Source organism: Marmota marmota, unplaced genomic scaffold (genome assembly GCF_001458135.2).
Source record: "Marmota marmota marmota unplaced genomic scaffold, marMar, whole genome shotgun sequence".
Taxonomy (NCBI): Eukaryota; Metazoa; Chordata; class Mammalia; order Rodentia; family Sciuridae; genus Marmota; species Marmota marmota.
Window position 1 is genome coordinate 3706881 of NW_026000057.1, and position 17554 is coordinate 3724434.

Sequence of the window (17554 nt, forward strand, 5' to 3'; positions counted from 1 at the left end):
CCCCAACATCACTACCAGGTCACGTGGAAAACGGGTTTCAGAACAAATTCTGTTACGTATACAAGTGTTTATTAGCCAAATATCGATTGGCAAACAAACCCTAAATGCTTGTGCAGTTCTGTAAGTTTAACAAAGGCCAGCTCTCTGTCATCTTAGGTGTGCCAAGGTGCCCCGGTGGAGGCTGCCACAGCACTTGGGAGCCGGGCCTTTCACGTGTGTTATACGCCAGGCCACCAGAAGTCCTCCCAACCCACAGTGCACCCTCAACCAGACAGAAGCACAAGAGCTGGGCTTCACGGTTGAGGGTGAGGCTAAGTCTTTGTTCACTTCTTCAACCCTATTCACACCAGCTTGGAGAGTTTTCCATTCTGTGCCTCATGTATACTTTTCCTTCCACCAGCGATGTTCCATGTCTAGAACTCATCATGGCAGTGGATACTGTGGCAACCCATAGATGTTCACAGTCAGCCCTCTGGACACATGGGGTCTGGATCTGAGGGTTCAATCAACCTTGGAGAGAAAACATTCAGAAAAAAAAATAATGCTTATGTATTGAACATATGCAGAATTTTCCCCCTAAACAGTACAACAATAATATTTCTATCGCATTTTACATTGTACTAGGTATTATAAGTGATCAAAGAAGATTTGAAGGCATGGAGGAGGTGCATAGATTATATGCAAATGCTATTTCATATACAGGACTTGAGCATCCTTGGATTTTGAGGTTGGGAGAGGGGGTGGTCTAGAACCAATCCCCTGTGGCTCTGCGGAAACAACTAACTGCATGCTGATTAGCAAGGTCGTAGGTTGTTGATCTTTTTTTTTGGTGTGTGTATGGGGGGTTGGTATGGGGGTTGAACTCAGGGGCACTCGACCACTAAACCACATCCCCTATCCTATTTGTATTTTATTTAGAGACAGGGTCTCACTGAGCTGCTTAGCACCTCATTTTTGCTGAGGCCGACTTTGAACTCACAATTCTCCTGTCTCAGCCTCCCACGCTGGTGGGATTACAGGCGTGCACCGCCTTGCCCAGCAGTTGTTCTTAAGATCCCTCTGGGATGTGAGCTGAAGATCCCCAAACCAATACATGATTCAGATGCTTTAATTTAATTTAGGAATATTTTAAAGTAACTTACAAACCTGTTTAATATTGTCTTGTTCACCAAGCATGGTGACTGTTCAAAGCTTGCTGCATTGAATAGAATAGTTTGACGTGCTTGTAAATTAGAATATAGTTACATTAACTGGATGGGTTACTTATCACAGGCAGTTTGGGTGTTAAGATTCGATTATTATAACTCATGGGTTGGTATTCATTTTCCAAATGAAATTTCATTTTCTCTTGGGGGCACACTGGAGAAAACCCTCAGCTGGCTCCAAGCCCCTGATGGGAGGTTGATAAAATTTTGTCCCATTTCCTTTGGGGAGACCTTGGGAGGCCATTCACTGGGAGATTTCATCAATCCTTACTTTGAGACAATAGTTTAAATATTTGTACGTAATATGACTGTTTATAAAGGAGTGAGCTTTTTGTTTTTGCTTTTGTCTTTTCAATGGAGTAGTATCTACACACTCCTGAGAAACTGGTAAAACCCTCCCTATTTCACTGTCTGGTCTAAGTAGTATTGGCAATCCAGAAGTGAGAGCCCCAAAGTCACACTGCTGACAATGACAATGGCCTTTTGTGAACAATGCCAGGTGAAAGAACTAAAACTTCCGGTCACACCTAGCAGCTGATCCCCACGTATTGCCACAAAGTCATAAGCTACTTGTCATTTCCTAACTCACTCTTCAGATGAACAGGGACACCTCTTGAATTAGACTGGCTGTTTGTGATAAATATCAATTCCACTTGTCTCTGCTTCACCCTGGAACACATATTTTCTTCCTACACCCCTGTCCCTGGAGCAAAGTGTGCGATTGCACCTGTGCTGATATGTATCAGGTGTTCCTGACTAATGAATGTTTAGTTTGCTACTTAGAAAGTCCCCTGGTGTCCTGCCCTCTCAGTCACGGGAAGCGTGCACTCTGTACTTGAGTTTCGATTTCTTGCAGTCTGGGGCTTACTGGAATAACATATGTGCTTGCTCAATGCTTTTATTTTGCCAACAAAACACCCACCATCTCAATGATATTTTCAGTCCCTTGTATCGTATCCTGATGTCTATTTATATTGACATCCAGACATTTTTGTCTCACTACTGGCACAGAAATGACATGTTTGTGCCTAATTATTACTGTGATAATGTAATGCCGTCTTTCTCCAGACTAAACCCCTTTCTGCCAGCTACAGCTCAAATATTTCCTTTCTGAAACATTTTTCTGATAATTATCTTTGGCTCCTAAGAAACCATCCATTTAATATTGTGTGATTTCAGGAGACTTTGAAGAGCAGGGACCACTTATTCCCCCTTTAAAACTAAGTGTTCATGTGTACCATCAGATGATGGGATTGTTGTTTGTGGGATCGACACACTTGACATAATCTCCTGGCCTTGCTATTATTGGCATATTGGCAATCCCTCTCTAGAATATGGAATAAAAGAACCTCTACAATGTTCTAAAATGTGTATTTTCCTTTGCTTTTAGGTGGGAGTTCAGGATGGGGTAGAGGTAGACAAACCCACAAAGTCACAGTAGATCCAACCCCTTGTTAATATCCCAGGATAATGCAAATTTGGTTGTAGTTCAGTTAGATCCTATTTTCTGTCCAGTCCCCATTGTCAAATGCAAGGGGACTAAAGGTCCTTATGTTCTGGGAAGGAGCTGGCCCTATGGAGGGGAGCATGAAGATTAATGGGGAACCAGCAAGGGATGCCGACTGGGAAACAGGGCCAGAGCAGAGACCTGGGGTGTCCAGCCAGTCCAATTTTTCAGGTCAAGTTGACAGAACAGCTTTCAACAGAGCCAGAGATTCCTGGCGTCACTCTTGCTGTCCTGGAAGTCCAAGCCAACCATGAGACTCAGAATCCTCCCCTTTGAATCTGATGGTGGGACAGGGAGGGAGGAGCACTTGTCAGATGGCTTCAGAATACAGCAGAGACCTGGGAGGATTTGGACCACACTAAGAATTCCTTCTTTAGCTCAAACATCTGTCCCTTATTCCTGAAATATATTCTATTAAAAAGAGTTTAATGAGGCCATCGCTGAAGAGCAAAATGGGAACTTCAGTGGCTTAATGCTCCTGGGGCCATGTGGCATTCTGAGAAGTGACTCTGCCTGGGCAGATGTGCAAAGCTAGGGCAAACAACAATCTGGATTTTGGCGGTGGATCGATCACACACACACACACACACACACACACACGAGAGGGGTGTGTGTGTACTTACATATATATGCAATATATGCCGCCATTTTTACTGATTGAAGGCAATGGCACAGGGGATTCTGCTTTGCACTTAGTGTACAGAATTGGAGATTCTAACATGCAGGATGTGAGTGGGAAGCAGAGCATCGAGGCATTGCAGCATCCGTGGTGAATATCCTACCACACCGATGCCTCACTGGCAATTCATTTTGAGCATTTTAATTTTTTCCTTCCCATTTTCAAAGACAGAAGTTGGCAGCTCCTTCGATGTGTAATGAGTGTGGGACAGAAAACACAGTGAAGCAGATCATTATTGTTTGGGGAAGAACCACTTAAGTGGTCTCCTCACTTACGTAAGTGTGTTGTGAATAGACTCCATTGTCCTGGTGATCTGCATCACGTTGGAAAGATTGTCCCTGTTCTGGGAAAGGTCACTTAAGTGGCCTTGCTTAGTCACTTAAGTGCAGGGTGAGTTGGCTGTTATTCTGGGAGAGAAGTGAAACCAGAACTTTGATGTTTTAAGTACGAGGCCATCACTGCAGAGCAAAGTGGGGAACTTCCTTGGCCCAATGCTCCTGGGGCCATGTTGCATTCTGAGAAGTGACTGTGCCTAGGAACTGAAAGAGTTACTCACCAGGAGATCTGAAGTATGGGGAATCCCAGGACAGAAGGCTCCTGTATGGAAAGTTTCTGGGGACGGCCTCTTCCCACAAAGAACGGCTGTGAAATCTCCAGCTTTGGCACCAGCAGAGCACACAGGGGCTCCATCGCTGAACTCCAGCTCAGGTGGCAGTTTCTAGGGTGTGGGCAGCTCTGCACCAACTTGAGGTTGCCCGGGGTGTTCTGAGACAATCTCTCCCCCCAGGTGTCTCAGCCTGTACTGCTCTGCTTCTCCAGAAACAGGACTTGCAAAGCCTCAGCATCCGAAGCAACAGAGAAGTAAAGAGTTGGAAGCAGGCGGGCCCCAGCCAGTGGGACTGAGAGCCCATCCATTGTGAGTCACGCTGAAGAGAGGAAGCACACCTCTCCAGGGCTGGGGACTGTCAGTCCTGCCGGTCTGTCCCCAACTCTGCTTTTCGGTTTTGGCTTTCCAAGACGAGTATCCACTCAACGGTCAAGGCCCCTGTGCCACAGCCCTTGGTGACTCTTCCACTTGACTTCCCCAGGTCATTCCTGTGCACTGTGGGTCCTTCGAATGCACAATGAAGGAGTTTATTAGAGGAGGAAGAATGGAAGTCAGTGCTTACAATCACAGTCATGAGGAAGTTCAAGCATTACACTCGATGGCTGCACTTGGACAGGTGCATTCTACCCTGCGCTGGGATGAAGGTTACTCTGATTCCATAATAGGCTTTGGTCACAGTTCCATGCCATTAAATAGAAAGAGCCAGAGACTAAAAAATGCTAAGTCACACACGCACGTGCACACACATATACAGTAACACACACACACACACTTACTACTTCTGGTTACATAAGCAGAAAATTCCCAAAAGAAATTAAGATTAGAATAAACAAAAGGCCAAATAATAATTTCTTTCAGAAAGCAGACCCAGAGCAAATTAAAGCAGCCAGAATTTTAAGTCCATGCAAGGGGTCAGTGTCATTGGTAAAAAGGACACTTTCTCACGGGCTAAGCCTTCAGGGTTTCCCTTGCTCATAAGTAGCTTCGTCATCAGAAGAGGCCAGTTTAAGTTAAGGTAATGGGATGCTTTTATCTACTGACCTCGTTTTAACATTAGAGATTCAACCTCCAGCCAGAAGACGGTGGTTCCTTTCCCTGTGATTCATATATTACCTCGAAGCCTCTGGTTTCCTGGAATTCTTTTAAAATTCCAATTTTTTTCAGCAGTAACCATTAAACACCACAGTCATGGATAGCTTATTTCCTCTTCAGAGGATGGAATCAATCCTCTAAATATTAAAATGAAGCTGTTTGTTTTTTTACTGCATCCTGCCTCAAATGGTAATGACCCAAGCTATTTCTGAATTATATTAAATATAGTGATAGCAAAAATTTTATTTTACACAGCTTTTTTTCTACACATTTTTAATACATTATTTATTGTTGTTCTAGCTGCTATATATTTCAACAAATATTTACTGATACTTCCTAAGTTTTAGGCACTCTTCTTGGGGCTACTCCTGATTGACACTGAACAGGTACTTTACAGATGTGTCAAATTCTAATGACAATACTGGGATTATTATTCCCATTTCATAAAAGGAAAAAAAAGTGAAAGTCAAAAATTACAAGAAAGTAATTTGTCAACTTCAAACAATCAGTAAAAGACAAGTTCAGCATTTTCTGATTGCAAAGCACTTATTCCTAGATGAGAACAAATCTTTAATGCTGTGTGTGTGTGTGTGTGTGTGTGTGCGCGCGCGCGCGTGCGCGTTAATCCATCAAAATTGTTTATTGTTACTCTATATTGGTTCTCTCTGCTGACACCAGCAGAGCAGCTGGTCAATATTTAATTTTCTTCTATTTATTTTGTGAGCAAAGAAACCGTCTCTTACTCCAGGTAAGTTTCAGGGAAAGCAAATCCAACATTCAATGAGGAAATATGGAATGGAGAACTGGGAAGAGCTGATCAAGGGGGTATAGAAGTGTGGGAAACTAAGAAAGAGTAAGAAATATTTACTATTTCCTAGTAAATATTTGCTATTGTCTTTGAAACAAATCCCCAGAATATCAGCTAGTTTTATTACCACATGCCATTCCAGAAACATATTTTTTGAAGTCATGTATAATTTTGAACATGCCATTTAAGATGACCCGTAGATCTACTCCATTTAGTGCCTTAATGAAGACTTGACAATAACTGGGTGAAGGTGTACAGTTCCTGTGACTCATGAGGATGCTGGGGAGGTAGAAGGGACAGTATTTTTGTTTTGTGTGGTATTCCAGTATTAGCAACCCAGAACCCTCTTCTCAGGGCTTCCACTGAATGCTGTTGAACAAGGTGCTTACAGATGTGTCAACATTTGGGTCAAGTTCCTTGTTGAAATCAAAATACTTGGTCCACCATAGGGTGATAAATATGGAGAGTGTCCTGGATGTGAATGTCATCTGGCATATGTGTAAAATTAGAAAAAAGCTTTGACTTCTTCCCTTGGATGGGTTTTGGTTACTAGACTTGAGTCTGACTATTGTTGAAAAATAAGAGCTTCAGAGTAAAAGTAGCTTCAACCAGTTATTGATGGTGGCTGGGTCCAGAAGGACATCCTTCCCAGCTGATAACATGGTTATCAGCTTTCTTCAAGATTTAAAGTAGATACCTGGAAAAGACATTCACATATTTACTTATAATTTCATGTTATGCCAAGAAAGAATATAAGAAAGGTTTTCTTGCCGGGCAAGGTGGTGCAGGCCTGAAATCCTAGCAGTTTGGGAGGCTGAGGCAGGAGGATTGTGAGTTCAAAGCCAGCCTCAGCAAAAGCAAGGCACTAAGCAACTCAGTGAGACTGTCTCTAAATAAAATACAAAATAGGGCTAGGGATGTGGCTCAGTGGTAGAATGTCCCTAAATTCAATCCCTGATACCTTTGGAGGAGAAGATCCTACTTTTTCTGGGTTTCATTTTCACTCAAGTTATATTTGGGTAGTATTTTTAATGGAATTGACATAGACTTTATATTTTCCACTATCATCCTAATTTGCAATTACAGTTGACCCTCCATATCTGTGGGTTCCACACACATTCACAGTTTCAACAACCCTTATATTGAAACTATTTTAAAAAATTACATTTGTATTGAACACGTACAGACTTTTTAATTGTTATTGTTCCCTAAACAATACAGGTAACAATTATTTAGACAGCATTTCGATTATATTGGGTATTATAAGTAATCTTGACATGATTTAAAGTTTACAGGAGAATGAGAAGAAAATCATAAATAAATACAACACCAATTTATGTAAGAAACTTGAGCATCTGCAAATTTTGGTATCCCTGTGAGATTCTGGAACCATTCCCCACAGTTAATGAGGGATGGCTATATATATAGATAGACCTAAGAGGAATAAACCAAACAAGTGTATTTTGCCTGGGACTTATGTAAATGTCTGGTTAGTAAGCTTGTCCAAGCCTGACAAATACTGTGTCTTATTTATTATTATTATTATTATTATTATTTAGTTTTCGGGGGACACAACATCTTTGTATGTGGTACTAAGGATCGAACCCGGGCTGCACACATGCCAGGCGAGCGCGCTACCGCTTGAGCCACATCCCCAGCCCCTACTGTGTCTTATTTATGCTTGAATTTCTTGCATTTACCACAAGATCCAGAATATAATAGGCATTCCCCAGTGTTGTTAACATTGAAATATTGATAGCATCAGTGGTAAGAATGCCTTTCTTCTCTTCACCCCAGGTTGGCAGTCACAGACCTGGATTATTCTGGGTAATCCTGAGAGTTTTTCTGTGAGTGTGTGTGTGTGTGTGTGTGTGTGTATGTGTGTGTGTGGCATATCTGAACTTGCTGAACCCACATCTACATTCTCCTCTGTAGTTTCTTTTTTTTTTTTTTTAAACATATTTATTTATTTATTTTTTTTTAGTTATTGGCAGACACAACATCTTTGTTGGTATGTGGTGCTGAGGATCGAACCCGGGCCGCAGGCATGCCAGACGAGCGTGCTACCACTTGAGCCACATCCCCAGCCCCATCCTCTGTAGTTTCTACTCAAGTTTTCTGTCCTTTTCCTGCTCTACTTATTTTTTTCTATTGAAAATTTTGAGAATTTATATACTTGCGTCTGGAACCAAATAAGACTATTTCCTGTGTTAAGTTCAACTTCATGCTTTAAAATTGTTGTTGTTATTAATGTGTATTAATTGTAGAAATTAATAGGNGAGGGAGGGTAAGGGAGGGAGGGTAAGGGAGGGGGCAAGGGGGCAGGAATGATGGTGGAATGAGTTAGACATCATTACCCTAAGTACATGTATGAAGACACGAATGGTATGAAAATACTTCCTAAAATCAGTGACTTGAAAAATTGTTCTCTATATGTGTACTATGAAATGAATTGCATTCTGCCATCATGTATAACAAATTAGAATAAATAAATATTTTTTTTAAAAAAGAAGTAAATACAGGCCCCGCATACTTTTGGTGTGTGGGTGTGTGTGGTGCTGGGGATTGAACCCAGGGCCTTGTGCATGTGAGGCAAGCACTCTACCAACTGAGCCCCAGCCCCTTAATTCTTTGCCTGACATACATTTGTGTATTTACCTTCTTTTACATATGCCTCTTTTTTTTCAATATTTTTTTTTTTAGTTGTAGTTGGACTCAATACCTTTATTTTATTTATTTTTATGTGGTACTGAGGATCCAACCCAGGGTCTTGCACATGCTGGGCGAGCGCTCTACCACTGAGCCAGAGCCCCAGCCCTACATATGCCTCTTCATGTACAAGTAAAGAATGTGATATTTATCAACATAAAGAAATCTATTTGCTGGAACATGATGTTAATGAGGGTCAATTCTCCCATATGCAATGCACAGTGGTCACATCTGGCTGCCCAGAGTGCACCCTTATGTCCAGCTCTGGCCTCAAAATGCTTTCAATGAATTGCTTAGCACAATAGTGAGGAGGCAAATGTGCTGGTGTGGGAATGGGGGTGAATTGATGCAAATCTTTTGGTGCTCCTAGAAAAGCAGCTCAAAATTCCTGACCCATTGTGGTTGGGCCAAGAGATCAGTAGACCTTCGGTTCCAAAGGCTAGCAAAGTAATTCCCAGTTTTCTTTGCAGATTTAGAAGAGCAGCTTGCCTTTCAAAACAGCTTGCTGAGTACAGAAGTCAACAGAATTAATGACAGTGTGTTTAACTAATTTCAGATAAGGACAACAGTTCTGATTATCAGATCCTCTGCTTCTAATGTCAAGAGGGAGATAGGTGAACAAATGAGAATATATTTGCAGTGACAGCTCTGAATGCCTCTTGCACTGTGTTTTTGGCTAAAAGCTAACAACCTTGGAACTCAGGGTTATTTTTTTTCTTATTAATATACCCACTTATTTTATAAAGCTCTCTTTGAGAATTTACCTTTATGAAAGCCTAAAACTATCCTTTCATGATGCCAAATCAATCAGACATAGTCATTGCCTTAAAAAAAAAAAACCCAAAACTTATGAACCAATAAGGGGACAAAGCAAGATGTCTCATTGAAACCTTATTGTTTTTGCCACATTTCATTATTCTGTGTCTGCTTTCTCACTCAAAATGCACAACTATGCTGCTAGTTCTTCGGACAAAGAAAAACTTGAAGCATGCTATGGACAGTATCTTGGGTTTCCCTAACCAAACCCTACTGTTTAACATAGCCTCAAAAGTCTAAAATCTTGCAGCTGCTGAGCTACAGTTAAAACTGTGGAGCTCACACACAAAAATAATAATAGTAATAATAAAGAAGTTAGAGTGAGGCATTGCAGGGAGAAAACTCGGCACGTAATCTCAAGCTGAGATTTCCCAACATAAGATAAACTTTCACACCCCTGATGTGAAGAAGATGTGGACAGCCATTCTGGAACTAACTGGGTCTCCTGCAGATTTTTTTTTTAAATCAGTTTATCAACTGGGAGACCCAAAGGCAGAAAAGGTAAAAGGTGAGGTTGATTTTATTTTTTAAAAGTCTCAGGACAGCCAGGCATGGTGGGGCCTCCCTGTCATCCCAATGACTTGGGAGGCTAAGGCAGGAGGATTACAAATTCAAAGCCAGCCTCAGCAAAAATGAGGCACTAAGCAGCTCAGTGAGACTCTGTCTCTAAATAAAATACAAAATACCACTGGGGATGTGGCTCAGTGATCGAGTGCCCTTGAGGTCAATCACCAGTAACAAAAAAAGCTTCCAAACAGAAAATCAATCAACAGAGTAAAGTGGTGACCTAACAGTTATATGGGAGAAAACAGTTATAAGATACATATCTGATAAAGGGTCAATATCCAGAATATGAAGACTCCCACAATTCAACAACAATGAAACCAGTAACCCAATTATAAAGTGTACAAAGGACTTGAATAGACATTTCTCCAAAGGTGTTGTATAAATAAATGGTCAATAAGAGTATGAAAAAATGCTGAATATCACAGAAACACAAATCTAAAGGAGAATGAGCTATCACTTCACATTTATCAGGATGGCTATTATCAAAGAAACCAACAAACCCTAAAATCAAGTAACAGTGAGAATGGGGAGAAAATGGAGCCATTAAGCACTGTGGGTGAGAATGCAAAGTGGGGCAGCCACCACAGGAAATCATGTGGCAGTGTCTTAAAAAGTTAGGACCATAGGATTCAGCAATCCCACATTTGGGTATTTATCAAAAATCATTAAAACCAGATCTTGAGGAGATATTTGCAATCTCATGTTCCTTGCAGCACTGTTCACAATAGCCAAGATGAGTACACAATTTAAGTGTCCACTGAGAGATGAATGAACAAGGAAAATGTGGTATATACACTCAATGGAATATTATACAGTCATTGGAAAGATGTCGACTATACAACAACATGGATGAAAGTTCTAGACATTATGATAAGTGAAATAAACCAATCACAGAAGGACAAAGGCTGCAATCCCACTTATATGATGTACCTAAAACAGTCAAACTCAGAAGCAGAGAGCAGAATGGCCATTGTTTGGGGTGGGCATGGAAAAATGGGAGTTGCCAGTCGATAGGCATAAAATTTCAACTATACAAGTAGGTAAATTCTTAAGATTTGTATGACATCGTGCAATACAACAACACTGTTGGACATTTAAATATATGTTCAGAGGGTAGATTTTGTTGTGTTATTGCCAAGATAAAACTTAAATTTAAATTTTAACAAAACTCAGAAATTGAAAAGGGTCATGGTGAAGCAAATAGAAATAAACCCTCTTTGGGGTTCTCATGGTGGCTTCTGCAAGAATCATAAAGCTGCTTATTCCCCTTATCTTACTGCAATATTCCATCCTGAAGTGTGAAACGCGGTGCTACAATGGCTTTTAGGTACTTAGTGGAGATTTGGGAAATGGCAGGCTGCAAAGATCTGGCCACGCGCACATGCATGTCGCGCACAGTGGGAAGAGTCCTTCCTGGGCTGAAGCTGGAAGCCACCCCTGCAGGGAGCCCAAGGTGGGGAACGCATCCTGGTGATTTGTTTTCCTCCTTCAGTCCTCTTGAACTTGTGTTCTTTGGGTCCCATATAATCAGGGGATGGGAGGCTAAGGCTCTTTTGGAAAGAATACTCCTGGCTGTCTTTGGTCTTGATGTACTTGCGGTTGCTTAACTGGATGGCGTTGTTATAATTTCTTTGATTTTGTTAAAATACTGTTTGGCCCTTCGATGACGTGAAATTCTTATGTTTTAAAAATAGATATTAGGCTGGGTGCCTGCCATCCCAGAGACTTGGGAAGCTCAGGCGGAGGATCGTGAGTTCAAAGTCAGCCCCAGCAACTTAGTGAGGCCTGAAGGAACTTGGTGAGACCCTGGCTCGAAATGAAATGAAATAAGGCTGGGGAGGTGGCTCAGCGGTTAAGTGCCCCTGGGTTCAATCTCTGATACACAAAAACAAAAACAACAACAAAAAACCCAACAACAATAACAACAAACAAACAAATAGGCAAACAGACAAAAAATGAATATTAGTGTCTCAGAAGAAAGGAGTCAAGTGACCCTAAATGTGATTGGGCAAAATCACCTTGATGGACTCTTGCCAGATAGGTCAGGCTGGTGGACCAGAGTGTCTGGACTTGCCTGATGATAATCATCTTTCTGTGTGTGTGCTTATAAACTTTCTCAATACTTCGCTCTTCAACCAAAGACAAACATACCTCAATGTTTTTCAGTTCAACAGAATTTATCGCCAGGAACTGGGTTTAAAAAGAAGAGTGAGATGAATTGTTTCCTATCATCCATCCCCTGAAATTCAAGCCCAGTCCTCTTTTGCTCACTAAATACCACCTAGCGTTTCTCACATGCATGTTCTGCTCCTGTGGTTTCCCTCTGCTAAGAATATCTCTCCTGCCTGTGCACCCGGTGAACCTCTGTGCCTCCATTTCCAAGATTTCTGCTAGTGGGAGCAGCCTTCTTCCCTGTTCTGGGTGGCTGTCCATGTGTCCTCGTAGAGGCTGGCACAAGAGCATAGAAAGCCTGCTGCAAAAACCCAAGTCACAGAAGCAAGCAACCCTCCACCCCTCCACCCCACAAGGATGTTGGTCTTCTTAGCCAAACCCATTCCCCTGCTCAGTGGAAAAGAGGGAGAAATACTCAGTGGGGAACAGTCCTGGCTACAAAGAGGTATTCAATACAAATAAGCACTTAGTACCACAAGGTCATCATCAATAATCAATGCAGCTACTCTGAGTATTGGGATCTTATGTATCTCATGCCTGTCCTGGCTGAGTAGTTGAAGCTGGTTAGAAGTGGAAGGTCAAGTCCATTTAGCTGTAAAGCTGGGTAAGTAAAATATGACCCTCATTAAGTCATGACATTCCTAAGAAAATATTTATGCATGTTAGTTACCACAGGTATGTGAAACATAAATACTAAATATTTTCATCATAATATAAAAAACACACAATGTAAAGTTTGCCATCACAAAGATTTCCAAGAATGTAGTTGAGTAGTGTTATGTATATTCATTTGCATTATTGTGCAGTCAATCTCCAGAACATTCGCATAACTGAAGCTCCATTCCTAGGAATATAAAATGCTGCATTTGCTATGGAAAACATACAATAGCTTGTCACAAAAATAGAATTAGCTTTAAACAACAGCACTCCATTTTCTGTCTTCTGTCAGTTCCTTTAACTACCATTCTCCTTTCTGATTTTACCAAATTTGCTACTCTAAGTACCTTACAGAGTAGAGTCACTCAGAATTTATCTTTCTGTTCCTGACTTCTTTCATTTAGCACACTGTCCTCATTCACATGGTAGCATGTGTTAGAATTTTCTTCCTCTTCAAGGCTGAATAATATTCCATTGTAATTATACACCACATTTTGTTTATTTATTCACCTGTTCATGGACATTTGGGTTGCTTCCACCTCTAGTCTATTGTGAATGATGCTGCTATGTATATGAGTATACCAATATCTCTTTGAGAGGTGGCTATAAATTACTTTGGATATATACTCAGCATTACCAAATCATATGATAATTCTATTTTTATGAGAAATTGCTGTTTGTTTCCATTGCAGTTGCATTTTTTCTGTTCCTACCGATGATGTGCAAGGGCTTCATTTTTCTCCACAGCATTACCAATATTGATATTTTCTGTTTTTGTTTTTTGATAGTGGCCATCCTGATGGGTGGATACCTATTGTAGTTCTAATTGGGTGGGTATCTATTGTAGTTCTAATTGGGTAGGTATCTATTGTAGTTCTAATTTGCATTTTCCTAACGATTAGTGACTTCGAACACTCTTTGGTTATTTATACATCCTGTTTGGAGAAATGTCTGTTCAAGTCCTTTGCACATTTGTGGGTGCGTTACTTCTGTTGCTGAGATGTAGGAACTCTGCATAGTTTAGATAGTAACTCTTCCCAGGTGTATGACTTGCAAATATTTTCTCCCATTCCATAGGTTGCCTTTGCATTCTGTTGATTCTGTCAAATATTAAATTTGAAAAGAATTATAATAGGGAATCTCAAGGTCTCGGATTTGAAATTTACTGAACATTATATAAAAAAAGATTAATTTCTTATACAAACCAATCCATATCTGAGTTTCCTAAAACCTATGAAGCACTGAATTTGGGAGTCTTAGGTGTTGGGATTTGGAAATATTCAACTTACATAAAGCACAGTGCCTTTTTCCCCAGAAAGAGCACGATTTTGCACGATTGAAAAGAAGTGGATTGGGAGTTCATAACCAACTTGAATCTAATGTATGAAATATGATATGTCAATAGCTTTATAATGTTTTGAACAACCAATAAAAAAAAAAGAAAAGAAATGGTATGTAAAAGATGTAAGATAAACAGGCAGGTTCAGATCCTGAGGCAGATGGACACCTAAAATAATGGCAGGAATGCAGAACAAACCGAATTAATACTGCCATATAAAAATCAGGAATCTAGTCTGGAAAACTAAGGCAAGAAGAGGGGACGCTAATCAACTTACACAGAATCCTGAGGAATGGGGCCAGGAGAACAGCAGCAATATAAATTGCGTCAAGATGTAAATTTTTTTTCAAGTAATTCACACTTAAAATCACAATAGAGTAAACCAAGAATATTTAGAATATACTCCCATTCAGACTGTTGGGAGAACAAGACACCTTTGAATGGCTATTCTGTGGCTGTAAAAGAATTGATGGTACCTGGCGTGGAGGCACACACCTATAATCCCAGCAGGATCACAAGCTGGAAGTCAGAGACAGCAACGTAGGGAGGCCCACTAACTCAGTGAGACCCCGTCTCTAAATAAAATGTAAAAAAGGGCTGGGGATGTGGCTCAGTGGGTAAAGCATGGGTTTAATCCCTGGTACCCCCCCACCAAACAAACAAACAAAACAAAACAAAAAAAGAATTGATGGTAGCAAAATAAGAAAAAAGAAACGACGAAATATCCAGGTTTTAAAATGTTAACACATAAAACAAAGCTTTATTTAAAAATCCAAAACCTAAGAGCACAGGGAATTCGACCCTTCAGCTCTCAATTGCCAGGCCTAGCTCATGCCTATTGGCACAGGTTTCTGCCCAGAATATTCTGTGCTTCCAGCTGGAGAGTTGGTCTGGAACCTCAGGTGACCCTGGCTACACAACTAGAAAATAGAAAGTTCAGGATAGTCTTACCCCATTGCCACATTTGAGTCTTACCTAAGTCAATCAGCAGGTGCCAGCGCGAATATGAACATCGGGTATTGATTTTGGAAAGTCCTCCCAGAAAACTGACCAAGGCCAGAGGGAATTCACCACCGCAGATGTGGGTGAGTGTGGAAGGCTGCAACCTGCCAGAGGACGGCTGACTGTCTGGCCAGCGAACTGAGTCAGGGAGAGCTGGGGAAAGGGAGCTTCCAAACTGGCAGAACCAGATCTGAGCATCTGGTGGACAGTAAAATCAATGGCTCATGAACAAGTAGAAGCTGACTTAAATCTCTATCACTCATAAAGAGCTGCCTTAAGAAAAAAAAAAAAAAAGGAGGACCTACTACAGGCTGTACTCTGTGTGAGACAGAAGAAAGTTTAGGGCGCCCAATTTCCCACTGTGAAGCACTTCTAGAAACACATGTGAAAATAGATCACCATACAGCTGACTGTAACTTCCTGTAGGAATGAGAGTGTAATTTGGAGTTGTCTTCCCGATCCAGGGCAAAACTCAGGGACAAACTTCTAAAACTTTAAAATAATAAGAGTACTCTGAGTCCTTATAAAATGCACTTCACGTATTGATTATATAGAAGACAGACTATAAACTATCTATAAAATACACAAGAACTACTGTTCTGTCTTGTCAAAAGTTTTCTATATTTTATAAAATATATACTATACAACACAATTACTTGCTTTTACTGAGAGTTTACTAAATACTGCCACACTAAGAGATTTACCTGCATTATTTCATTTGATTCCCTCAACAAAACTATGAGGAAGTGGAGGCTTAAAATAGTAACATCACTCCTCTAAGAATAATTGTTTAATAAGTGACTAAACTATGATTTAAACCCAAGGCATTTAACTCTAGAAGTGGTTCTTTTTTTTAATTAATTTGTTTTAATTTGTTAAGCATGACAGTAGAATGCATTTATGCACTTTGATATAACATATGTAAATGGACCATTTCTCACTTTTTGATGGTACGTATAGAATCACATGGGTCATGCAGTCATTTATGTACACAAAGTAATGATGTTTGTTTCATTTTACAATCCTTCCTATTTCCATATCTCCTCCCCTCCCTTCACTCCCCTCTACCTAAAGTAAATTTATTCTTCCCTAGCGGCCCCCATTGTGAATTAGCATCTGCATATCAGAGAAAACATTTGGCTTTTGGTTTTATGGGATTGGTTTATTTTGCTTAGCATGATATTGTCCAAAACTCCATTCATTTACCAGCAAATGCCATAATTTCATTCTTCTCTAAAGCTGAGTAATATTCCATTGAATCATATATACCACATTTTCTTTATCCATTCGTCTTTTGAAGGGCACCTATGTTGGTTCCATAGTTTAGTATTGTGATTTGAGCTGCTATGAGCTGTTTCTCTTAATTCTGTGCTATACTGAACTGAAACAAAGTAAAATTTGAGAATTTCCTGATGGGCTGGGGTTGTGGCTCAGCAGTAGAGCGCTCACCTAGCACATGCAAGGCCCTGGGTTCGATCCTCAGCACCACATAAAAATAAATAAGTGAAGAATTTCCTGTATTCATGGAATTTGAGAGTGGAAGACCCATCAGATAGCTTTCATCTGTGTTCCTTTTTGTTCTAGATAATGATCAAGATCAAGAATAATGAAACTATTTACAAGGGGTATGTGTGTGTGTGTGTGTGTGTGTGTGTGTGAGAGAGAGAGAGAGAGAGAGAGAGAGAGAGACAGAGAGAGAAAACCAGCATTCTATTCATTTCTAAATCTATATTCTTTCCACTTCATCAGATTGACTCAAAACAGTTTCTTCTCACTTTACTCACACAATCACAAGACATTTATATGATTTCCATTACAAAATGAACACCCGGGTTTCCTAAAGGAGACAGTTATCCTGGTTGGTTCCTCAATCTGTTGGCTATTACCTTAAACTGTAGCGGTTGCTTAGTACCTTGCCAATTGGCTGAGGCTGACCTCCAACTTGCAATCCTCCTGCCTCAGCCTCCTGAGCTTCCAGGATTACAGGTGTGTGCCACCGTGCCTGGCAACAACATCTACCTTCCTCCCCTTCCTCCCCTTCCTTCTCTTTTTAAGGCTCTTGTTTTGTCTGGTGTAACGCAGAGGTAAATCTTTGTTGGTCTGAATCAGTCATGGCAATCACATTCCTCTTAAGTGACTGGTTTATCAAAAGACATATGGCTTGGTCTTGGAAAGAATATATCCAGGGAGGCAGAGAAGGTGTCTTCCACCTTGGGGCCTTTTCATGCCTTGATGGGACATCTGGAACTGCTGCAGCCATCATGCAACCATGAGAGAGCTGATCTGAGATCAAAAGTCATGTGTCCCCAGGAGGGCAGAGATGACATCTGGGTGGGAACCTAGACCTTGATGGTGTTGTTAAGGCACTGGATTAACCAACCCTGGGGAATATTC